The following is an 11750-nucleotide window of genomic DNA, read 5'->3' on the forward strand; positions in this document are numbered from 1 at the left end:
CAAAGAAAAAGGCCTCAGAAGAAACCATCTCTGCCCACACCTTAATCTCAGACTTCCAGCCTTCAGGACTGTGATGTGATAAATATCTGTGGTACTGTGCTCCAGGGACCCTAGAAAACTAATACACCATTCCTCTATTAATGAATGTGGATAGTTTCCAGAGTTTTCTGTGGAAAATGGATAAGCTAGAAGGAATATCTTGCACATATTTTTGCAGGTATTGGCTTCTTGGGGAAACATGCATGACTTTTCTATCTTCTTTCTAGAAGGCATCCTTCCCCTGCAGTTTTCAACCTGCCTTCCTTTGACTCTAACCATTGAAATCCCACCTGCATCACAAATATTTCCACCATGGAACAGAACTTCCCTTGAAATTTTCCTTTATCTCCTGCTTCATTCTGATCTTCAGGACACCATGTATGCCCCCTCCCAACCCTCTCAACAATAACATGTGCAGAGAGCAGTGATTCTATCCTGTGTGGGGACAGTGGCAGAGATATCAGCCTGATATCTGAGCAGACAAAGGCTCAAAGTATCCTTTTACACCTTACTTAAATCTTCTCACGTTACTTTAGTTCACTCTGGGTGGTAGATTTGAAAGTCAGCTCAATCTCAGTTGGATAGCAGCATGTGCAAAAGCATCAGACATTCCCACGTTAACCTCTCATGGATTCAGGAATTTTGCATCCTATTCCTACTGAATTTGCTTAATTTCTCAACGCAAACTTGTGAAGATAACAAGTTTTCTAAAACTGCTGGTAAAAGAGTGAAATCGACATGTCAAACTGGGCTTCTGTCCTCTGGCTGCCTCCACTGATAGGACTTTAAATCTTAGCACCAGGCATGACAGCAGGTCCCTTTAGGCTCCTCATTAGAGAATTGGATACAGAGTCTAATTCTGGATTAGAAACACCTGGGTCTTAGGTTTCAACTTGCAGCAGCATTGCTTAGCGGCTGGACAAGTCCAAGTGACATCATCTTTCTGGGCCTCACTGCTTCTCAGGGGGTTGAATTAGATGGTCCCTAAGATCCCTCCCCCCTCTAACATACCAGGCATCCTTATACACACTTCTAAGAAACATGATTCAGGACTAGCAATTGCCTAATGATCAGTAGAGACTTGACAATGCAGCCCTTTCTCTAGAAACAGTTCCTGCCTAAGCTGTAGAAGGGCTAGCTCAGCTCCCAGGGCAATAGGGAAGATGAAAGAACCCCCAAGTCTGCCTTTCACGGCTGCTCTAGGGAGCTCCCCTTCCTCCTCCTTCCTGTTACTTCCTTCACAGCTATGACCATCAGCTGATTGGTGTGGCTGAAAAAAAGGAAGTGTTGGACTTCCCCTTCAAGTATAAACAGCAGTTAAAAATGCAGAGAAAGAAAAGAAACAGCACTAAAAACAAGAATATAGAATATAAATCCATAACCATGCTGGAGCAAAGGAAGCAGATTGCTAGTGGAATGGAAACTCTCACTACCCTTGAAGGACTCAAAGAAAGATGGGCTCAAACTTAGGAAACCACAGCCTAAGTGCAGGCAGTTGGGGATGGCTGCAAAGAGTCAAGGGCATGGTGCCTTGGAAATGACATAGCCTGGGTGGAATGGGGTGGGTGAGGACAAAGCCTGGGTGGGATGGGGTGGGTGAGGACAAAGCCTGGGTGGGATGGGGTGGGTGAGGCGTGGGAGAAGCAGAGTGGGAAGCAGGCAGGCAGCCAAACCCTCTCCACACCTCCTCAGCTGCTGGTACCCCTAAGAGCAGCAGAAGGCCCTCCGCAGGAAAGACGTGCATTTGGAGAGGCAGAGTATGGCCACATCTGCAAAGAACAGAGAGTGCCTGCACCCCACACCGTGGTTACTGGCTCATCCTGTCCTGTTCACATCTCACGCTCCTCCCATCTCATGTGTGTGTGTGCGTTAATCGCTCAGTCGTGTCCGACTCTTTGCTTTGCCACCAACTGTAGCCCGCCAGGCTCCTCTGTCTTTGGGATTCTCCAGGCAAGAATATTGGAGTGGATTGCCATTCCCTTCTCCAGACCCACCTCATGGGTGACAGGTAAAAAGAGGGCCATGCAACATACACAGCCTTAAAAACTAACTCCAAAGGCATCTCTGAAATAAGACCAGCACACATCCTAGCACAACAAGAAAGCTAACCCCACAAAGGTAAGGAACCAAATGGGCAAACAAATGAGTAGGTGTCAAAGGAGATAGAGCTCACGAAGCATGAAGAGAATGTCCATGCTGGAAGCAGTAACAAAAACAAGTATCTGGAAGAGCCTAAAGTATCACTTAAAAAATAAAAGAATTAACTACCTTCCTTCCTTGCTTGCCCGCCTATTTGCTAAAATACAAATGACTTAATAGTTGGACTGAAAAACAGGATGGACAGGGCTGAAGATCTTTCTTGAGCAAATGATCAACTTGTCAGTTCCATGAAGTGCAATGAAAAAGGTAAAAGAGAGGGAACAAATGAAAGAAAAAGTGCATCCCCTGCAGCTTTGTATATAATATCAAAAATTAGAGAAAAATCCTAAATGTCTGTCAATAAGTAATCATATTTTCTGCTCTGGAATAAGACACAAGGATCACTGATAAGAAGAGCTCCCTCAAGCCTGTTGATTAAAAAAGTTAGTTGCAGGATGACACTGGTATTAAGAAGACACACACACACACACTATATCTTCTAAAAATACACACATATATATACACACATGAATGCACAGGATGCTAGATTAGAACACTGTACATCAAGCTGCCCTCCCTGAGTTGGGGTGGGCTGGGGCGAAGGGTGGTGGTCAATGAGGGTTCCAGTGTCACCTGTCATATCTGAATTCTTCGCCAATGGGTATGTACTCAGACATCAGTTATGCAAATCAACACCTTTCAAAAAGAAAATGATAGAAAGTTCTCCCATCTTGGAGGTCAGATAAAAAAGCTTCAGAGACAGTACTTACTCATCTGTGACCTATTTGGGACTGCTATTATTAGTCTCCAGCCAAGACTACAGGGCAGACTCCCAGAGCTACCCACCTGGGAAAGACTGTGACCGTTATGCCAGTTCTAACCACAGGCCAGGTACGATTACTGCATATGTTGTCTCCACCATGCACCACAAGGAAATCCCCTGTAATCCTTCCATCTACAAAGACTGAAAGAGTAGCTTGAAAACAGTGGGATTTGAACCCGATGAGACTTCAGGCCCCGTACTCTCAACCACTGTTGATAAAAAATATTCAGTGACTGAAGCATTAGGGCAATCAAGTGATTCCAATACTCTTAGTGTTTGAGATGAAAATAAACTTAGCATTCTGCCTCCGTCTAAGCAAAGCCTGAGGATCTTGTAAAGGGGCAGCAGGTTACCCGCTTTTCCCCAAAGTAGACCTGGGGAGCCCCGGTATACAAGATGCTCCAAGAACCAGTGTATCCCATGATCACACGGGTGTGAGAGTTTAGTGACATGTGCCCTGACCATGCACACCACCTGTACAAACGCCATGAGCAAGCCCAGGACAATGATCCTGCTTACTCAGCTTTATTCTGTCTAAGAATAAGGAAACAAGGAAACGTTAAGCAAGGAAAGCTTCCTAGGAAATACCATTTAAAACTGCATAGCACCCACTTCAGAAATCAAGAGAATTGAGGCCAGTCATCTGATTTTTAAAATCTGTGGAGTCCCCATTCCCAGGAAAGTACATATTCCCATTAATCAAATAATAAAACATCAGGGTCAGAGCAATACAGAGGTGACACTGAGACTGATTTAAAATATAGATGCTAACTGCTAAATTGGAGCTAAGAATAATCTTTCACTAAGCATGATTCAGAATATGCCCCGAGCTGAGAAAGTATAAAAATTCCAAAAACTACAAAAAGTAATAAATTACACAAATAAGCAAATAACCATAGAAATCAAAAGTTTGGGGGAAATGTTTTCAACAATTATGACAATGGATTTAAAAAGTACATGAATGTTGATAAGAGTTAAGACTCCAAAATGTGTACAGGACAGCAACTTGCAGAAATATATTTAGCTAACCAACACCCCCAAATATGCTTCAGTTATTAATAGGTGAGTAGCAAGACTGAAAAGAAACTGTCAGACTGATGCAAAGAGGCAGGGGTTTCCAGAAAAAGAAAGAAATGGAACTCATAGAGTGCTTGATATATTTGCCTCAGTAGGAAATTGAGTCCGAGTTGGGAGGGGGGGATGCAGTTTAGCTTCATGTCAGAGAATTGGGGAGCGAACCACCGCAGGCACAGGACCAACTGAGAAGACACAAAAATGAAACAAGAATTTACCCCATGAAAAACAGTTTGAGGTACAAGAAAGAAAATAGAACTATACTGTACAACATGCTCTATTAGTAAACAAAATCTGAAGGTAAATATCAGCTAAGGTTCCAGCCATCCATTCATCATGTGTTCAGCAGGGTCTGAGTCTTGGTGACCCCTCGGACTGTAGCCTGCCAGGCTCCTTTATTTATGGAATTTTCCAGGCAAGAATACTGAAGTGGGTTGCCATTTCCCCCTCCAGGGGATCTTCCCGACCCAGGGTTTGAACCCATGTCTCCTGTGTCTCCTGCATTGCAGGCGGATTCTTTACCCCTTGAGCCATCGACTGGGGAAGCACACAGAAAGATTATCTTGGGTAATAATAATAATTATCCTAGGACTGCCATGTCCTTACTTCTCAGAATAGGAAGTCAGCATTGTCTAAACTGATATATATATAAAAAGCAAGTGAACACAGCGTCAGGAAATAAGAAGGAAAATTCTAGAAGAAATAGCTAAAAATATTAAAAGATTGCTTTTGGGGAATAGTACTAGAGGATGGGAAGGTATTGTTATATATTGAAATTAAATAAAAAGATTAACTCTGGTTGCACCAAAACATTTCCATGACAACTGAACAGAAATGGATAGATTTAATAAATTGTCAGACTGACCAGCACAGCATGAAGATTTAGCATTTAAGACAGAAGACGGAGTGGGAAAGGAGAAGGTTAATTGTTGCATATTCAAATGCTCTTTGTAGCCTCACTGAGTATAACTAAAGAAACCAATGTTTAAATTGTGACTTTTTCTAAAATTTGGTGCTCAGCCCTCTTCCATCCTTTCACACTGCCCCACTGACTGTATCCAGGCCTAAGCCTCACTTACGTGACATCAGCCCTACACTCTCCTTGTCAATCCTGCAGTCTGCCCAGCCTCTGCTCAGATCAAATACCTCACACACAGTGTGCCAATCTGGAAGCCCAATGTCCTCTCAAATCTGTGCTCCCCTCCAGGGCTCTAGCACAGCACTGAGAGGTACTGCCTTCTCCAGCAACAGAAGCTAGAATTCCAGTGTCAGAGCCAGGTACCCTCAGGACAGAGAAAGCTACTTACCAGAAACTGTCCATCATAAGTTTTCAGTACACTTCCCTTGGTAACTGAGGTGTTACATCATCCTCACCTTTCTCTTCCTATCTTCAGCCTTTAGCAGCCACCACAAATAGATACATAATTTCCCAGAAACAAAAGAATCAAGACAGAGTCCTTTTTGATTTGTTAAACCTACTGTAATAGAAACTAAATATTCTTCCTTCTATTGGTGTCTTTGGCAGTGGCTAAATTTGACTATATTTAAGATTTCAATTTAACCACCTTTCAGGATTCATAGGGCAAAACTTACATAATTAATTCTTAAAAGAAAAAAATCAAATTGATACAAGCTAACATTTTGCCAGAAAAAATTCTAAGCTAATAGAAAATATTCCTGCTGATGCAAAGCCACAATGAATGAATAAAACTGTCCCTTTAAAATCCAATCAGCTGAGTTTTTTTTTTTTTTAATCTTCCCACAATTCCTCTCTTTTTCACCCACTTTTAAAGAGAAGGGAAAAAAAAGTCTCTTTTTTTTCCTGAATGAAAAAAAGCAAACCCAACTTGTTCAGTTCCAAAGTAAAAGGTAAGATGGTGAGACATAATTAAGTCAAGCAATTTAATTCCAGTCTCTCTTTAAGACTCTGTCTTTTGATTTCAGTTGCTTTAAAAGAAAAGCAATGTTCAGCGTATATATGTTTTTTTAAAAATTTCACTCACTGGCCTAAGTTCCTAATTTTCTCTCCACTCTGCTGCTGCTAAATTAGTCCAGAAGTGGAAGAAATTGTGGGGCGGGGCAGGGGGTGACTTAGGGAATCAGAAAAAAATCTATATGGTGGAAGGCTGAGAAAGCAAACAGTAGCTTAGATTGTACAAAATACTGGGCCATTCCTTAGGCACAGATAACGGAGACAGATAGAACAAAGTGAACAGGAAGCAATATTTCTTCCAAAGACAGGCTGTAGTTGTGAAGGGTGATAATACCTCCTCTTTAAGTAACTCTTGCATTCTTTTTTTAGAATCAGAGTGGCAGAAACTTTGCTGTTGAAAAGTCTCTAAGAAAGGATGAAACATCCTATTCTCACTCAGAAGATCTGTATTTTAATTATCATTGAAAATTCAGGGAAGTCTTGCTATTTCAAACTTTCTGTAAAGGCGGGGGAACTATTTGTCTAATTACTGGAAAGTATGACTTGTTGGGCAACAGAAATGCAAGTTGCTTTCAAAACCAAACAGTAGCTCCATGAAGTCTAACACCGTCTCAGTTCCTTAGCCCTAATTCTACAAAGCTCTGAAAAACAAGGTTTGGGGTGAGTTTTGTAGGGAACCTCATAAGTGACAACATTTGCCCTGAACTGGCACACAGTATTTGTAGCCTCTCTTTATTCCACTTAGTGAGACTTTTCACACTATTGGTGCAGAAATATTAACACGTGGGATTACAGGAGGCTGCCCAGGCTGTGTTGGAGTGGTATGCCGTATATGGCGTCAGTTTGCATTGCACACCTTTCTAAATTCTGAGAAATGGATTTCTCAAGGCTGAAACTCATATTCTAAATTTGAATTCTAAATTCTGAGAAATCTTGAATTCCAAAACATCATCTTGGCACAGGGTTTTGGATAATGATTATGGATGTGCTATGTGCTGCATAAGTTACATTCTATTAAGAAGTCTTTGATTTAAAAACAGAGAAATCAAACCTGCACTTAGAACAATAAATACAAACCTAAAAAAGGCTAAGGTGAATGGTTTCTGAAACGCAAATCTAGCGATAAAATGAACTTTCTGACAATTTTAGCCCTCAGGAAAGGTAAAGAGCTAATAAATAAATTTATATTTAAAAAAAGATAATGAAAATTGTTGATTAACTCACCAAAATCACACAAATACAAACAAGTCTAATAAACAACAAAAATATCTTGTAAAAATAAAATAAAATAAAATAAACACCTTATTTTTATTTCTGGATTAAAACATTAAAAACATTATAGTTATTTAGATGATTCCTAAAATCCTACATATTGAAGCACTCTAAATACAAAGAATAAATTTTTTATTTATATAAAAGTAAAATAAAGAAATATAAAGTTTCTATCTGCAACATTTCTCTAAACAGCTCAAAGCAAAAGTTCAGTGTAGATAAAAAAAAACAATTTGATAAAATAATTTTAGTAGACAAGATTTTTCACTTAAAACATCTAATACTTCACACGTATTTAAATCTTTTAGTTCAAAGACATATAATTGCTGATAGTAGTCTCTTATGATCCTTTGTATTTCTGTGTTGTCTGTTGTGATCTCTCCATTTTCATTTCTAATTTTATTGATTTGATTTTTCTCCCTTTGTTTCTTGATGAGTCTGGCTAATGGTTTGTCAATTTTATTTATCCTTTCAAAGAACCAGCTTTTGGCTTTGTTGATTTTTGCTATGGTCTCTTTTCTTTTGCATCTATTTCTGCCCTAATTTTTAAGATTTCTTTCCTTCTACTAACCCTGGGGTTCTTCATTTCTTCCTTTTCTAGTTGCTTTAGGTGTAGAGTAAGGTTATTTATTTGACTTGTTTCTTGTTTCTTGAGGTATGCCTGTATTGCTATGATCTTGGCCCTTAGCACTGCTTTTACAGTATCCCACAGGTTTTGGGTTGTTGTGTTTTCATTTTCATTCGTTTCTATGCATATTTTGATTTCTTTTTTGATTTCTTCTGTGATTTGTTGGTTATTCAGCATTTGTTGTTCAGCCTTCATATGTTGGAATTTTTAATAGTTTTTCTCCTGTAATTGGGATCTAATCTTACTGCATTGTGGTCAGAAAAGATGCTTGGAATGATTTCAATTTTTTTGAATTTACCAAGGCTAGATTTATGGCCCAGGATGTGATCTATCCTGGAGAAGGTTCCGTGTGCTCTTGAGAAAAAGGTGAAATTCATTGTTTTGGTTATCCGGGGACAGGAGAGAGGTGTGCACATCAAGGAATTTAGTTGCATCTAATGAAAATATTGCCTGAGTAACAGCAATGAATTTGTTCTTACTACAACAAAGAAAACACATACTAGAATCAATTCCATTTCTTTCAGGAATTCTCTATCATCCCCCCCCCCTTTTTTTTTAAACACAAAGATTCAGATGTGAGATATCTCCAAGTCTTTTAACTACATACTGAACTACCTCTAAGGAAATGGCAACCCACTTGGGTGTTCTTGCCTGGAGAATCCCAGGGGCGGGAGAGCCTGGTGGGCTGACGTCTATGGGATGGCACAGAGTCGAACACGACTGAAGTGACTTAGCAGCAGCAGAACTACCTCTAGGGTTTAAGAAAAAGAACAACTCCAGCCAACAGTTTTATTTGGGTCAATGGGAATCTTTGATGGAGTCAGGCAAACTCATTAAAATAATCTGCAATCCAGTTTCCAAAGGCCACCTGGCAAGATGGTAAGGGCCAGCTGGTCACCAGTCAACAGGAGTGTCTTGGGTTGGTTCCTGTGAATATACTGCACAATGAAGGAGTCTATTTGCCAAGCAACTGCATTGCAAACGGCCAAAGATTCAAACTCTAACTTCTCCAGTGGTTGTCTTTTTAGTTCTTGATATCCAAACAAACCAAAAAATGAATCGCCTTTGTATCATTACGTAGGTTAGGTTTAAAGTTTTGAAGCCGTGCATGCATGCGTGAAGTCGCTTCAGTCGTGTCTGACTCTGTCCATGGGGAGTCTTCAGGCAAGAATACTGAAGACCCCATTTGCTACTCCAGGGGATCTTCCTGATACAGGGATCCAATCCGAGATTCCTGCATTGCAGGCAGATTCTTTACTGCTGAGCCACAGGGGAAGCCCTTTAAAGCCATACTGCCATAGTGCAAAAAAATCTTTAACTCAAAATCAACGCATTTTACTACACCAAACTTTCCTGCTCTTCAAGTCATTCACTGGCTAATTAAGTTATTTTACCACGAGAATGTGAAGGAAGAAAAAAAAAGGCAATCATGCTACATTTTAGTAAAGGTTCAGAAACTGTCATGTTTTTATGCAACTGCTCTTTCTGTAGTAAAAGTATAAATAAAACCTTTGCATGCGTACGAACATCTCTACATTGAGTCACTTCCATAAATTCAGTGGAATTTTCCAGTGACTTCTGTAAATGGCCAAACGAAAATATGTTCTTTCCGAGACCCGACACCGAGTTTCTTGTGCCTGAGGATTCCAGCTAGTCTTCCAGGACCCAGCAGCTGCCGCACTTGCTGCGCACGCGGCAGCACTTGGAGTTTGGGGGCCCCATCGCACAGCCCCCAGGCCCCCAGGCCCCCAGGCCCAGCCCCTGGCTTCCCGTACAGAAACCGGAGCCCAGGAGACACTAACTAGGTTTAGGAGAAAAGCTGGCACAACCGACTAACTCTCAATCGAAATATTTTATCAAACGTTCCCTCCGATTTTCAAAGCAGGAAGGCCCTGAGCGTACCTGCCCGGGTGTGCTTGGGGGCACAGGTCTTGTGCGGGCCAAGGAGGAAGGGCCGCATCTTTCCCTCTCTCGGCGCCTTCTCCCCTCCCATGCCGCCTTCCCAAGCCCGGCAGCCAAAGCGGAGGGATCGCGCGGCCCCACCTACCTGTGCCAGGTGAGGCGAGGGCGGGGCGCGGGGCTCCGAGAACCGGACGGGCGAGATCGCGGGGGCAATTCGGGCACAGTGCCGGGCCACCCGCTCCTCCTCGCTGCTCCAATCGCCGGAGTCACCTCAGTCGCCCAGTGCACGACGCTTCCTTATTTTGGGCAACTTCCTTAACGCGCCCTGGCAGGCCCTGAACTTCCTCCCAGCTGCCGCGCCCCGCTGCCCCAGGCCCGCCCTGCCGCCCGTGCGCCCCGTGTGCCCGGTGCGCCCCCAGCGCCCAGCGCAGGGGATCGGCGGCCAGAGCTCTCCGCAACCAGGCTCGCGGGGTCGGCCTGAGAGGCAGGAGGCCGGAGGGGAGCAGGGAAGGGAGCCAGGTGGGCGCTCGGTCCCAACTCCCCGGGCGCAGAAAGCCCAGACGAGGGGGCTTCATATGCAAAAAGGGGGCATGGCCAACAACTGGACCCTCTGGCCACCTGTCCTGCCTGCTGCGTGATTCTTCCAAGGACCAACAGGCACTCAGGGTCACGCCCATTTGCGGTGCAGTTTTTGAGAAGAGAATCTTCGTCACAGTGTGGTCTATTTCTAATCACCAGCCCAAGACGCTCCTGCTGACTGGTGGTCAGAAGGCCCACGTCGTCGTCCCAGGTGGTCTCCTGACATAAGCGAACATCAGATTTCACAGCTCACCTTTGGGTGAGCCCAGCCTGTCCAACCGATCCGTTGTCTGATGGCTTTAATTATTACAAGGTTCTTGACAATGAGTTAAACTTGCTTCCCTCTTAACCACAAGCGGTTCTGACGTTTAATTAAATAAAGTTTCATCTTTCTCTGTAGTCTTTAAAATGGTTTAAAAACTCCTACCTGGTTCTCTCTCCTCCCCCCCCACCCCCTTTTTTTTTCCTGTTAGCCCTCTTTAGAATCTTCCCGTAAAACAGCTTCCAAACCCTGGCTGCCCTGGTAACTCTGCCTACCATTGCTGAACCAAAATATAATCAATAAAATAAAATATATAGGGTGTTAGATTAAAGTTGCCATGGAGAAAAAAACGTTAATAAGAGGCATTTAGACTCCAGTGGGACCCCTCAGACTTTTCCACTGAAACATTCTCTTCCATTTATTTTTACCACTAAATTTTTAACTCAAGTGAAGGATTTTTATTATGGTTTTATTTGTTAGGGCTTCCCTTGTGACTCAGCTGGTAAAGAATCTGCCTGCTATGCGGGAGACCTGGGTTCTATCCCTGGGTTGGGAAGATCCCCTGGAGAAGGGAAAGGCTCCCCACTCCAGTACTCTGGCCTGGAGAATTCCACGGACTGTACAGTCCATGGGGTTGCAAAGAGTCGGACAGGACTGAGCGACTTTCACTTTATTTGTTAACCACAGGACTTAGTTTTACTGCAAATAGCCAAGGAAATAGCCACTGTTGTCTAAACAGAGGCTACAGAATCTGTTTTGCTTTTTACTAAGATTACAATGTTTCCTTAGATAATGATTATGGGAGATAAGATGAGGTTTTTCCATCCATCTCTAAGCCACCTTTTAGCACTGCTACAGTCCTTCCCACCTTTGAGTCATCTTAAAGTTAACTAGCCTGCTTTTCATGATTTTTTAAAAAAAATGTTAAAATTATGAACATCCCTGGTTTTCCAGTGGTTAAGAATCCATCTGCCAGTGCAGGGGACATGAGTTTGATCCTTAGTCTGGGAAGATTCCACCTGGGGAGGGGGAGGAAGGACAACTAAACCCATGCACCACAATTACCAGCTTGTGTGAGCTAGAGCCAGTGCTGATATGA

At 42.6% G+C, this 11750-nt stretch overlaps 1 protein-coding gene across 2 annotated transcripts in view; it reads right to left on the reverse strand.

Moving 5' to 3' along the window:
• Positions 1 to 10161, reverse strand: part of SYK (spleen associated tyrosine kinase) — a 108146-nt gene extending 97985 nt beyond the window's left edge. The window contains exon 1 of one of the 2 annotated variants that reach the window (XM_027550359.1): positions 9956 to 10161. The gene's annotated coding sequence lies outside the window, so the exon portion shown is untranslated. The remainder of the gene's footprint in view (positions 1 to 9955) is intronic. The other variant, XM_027550360.1, reaches the window with a different exon arrangement.
• Between the last annotated feature and the right edge of the window lie 1589 nt (positions 10162 to 11750).

This window comes from Bos indicus x Bos taurus, chromosome 8 (assembly GCF_003369695.1).
Source record: "Bos indicus x Bos taurus breed Angus x Brahman F1 hybrid chromosome 8, Bos_hybrid_MaternalHap_v2.0, whole genome shotgun sequence".
Lineage (NCBI taxonomy): Eukaryota > Metazoa > Chordata > Mammalia > Artiodactyla > Bovidae > Bos > Bos indicus x Bos taurus.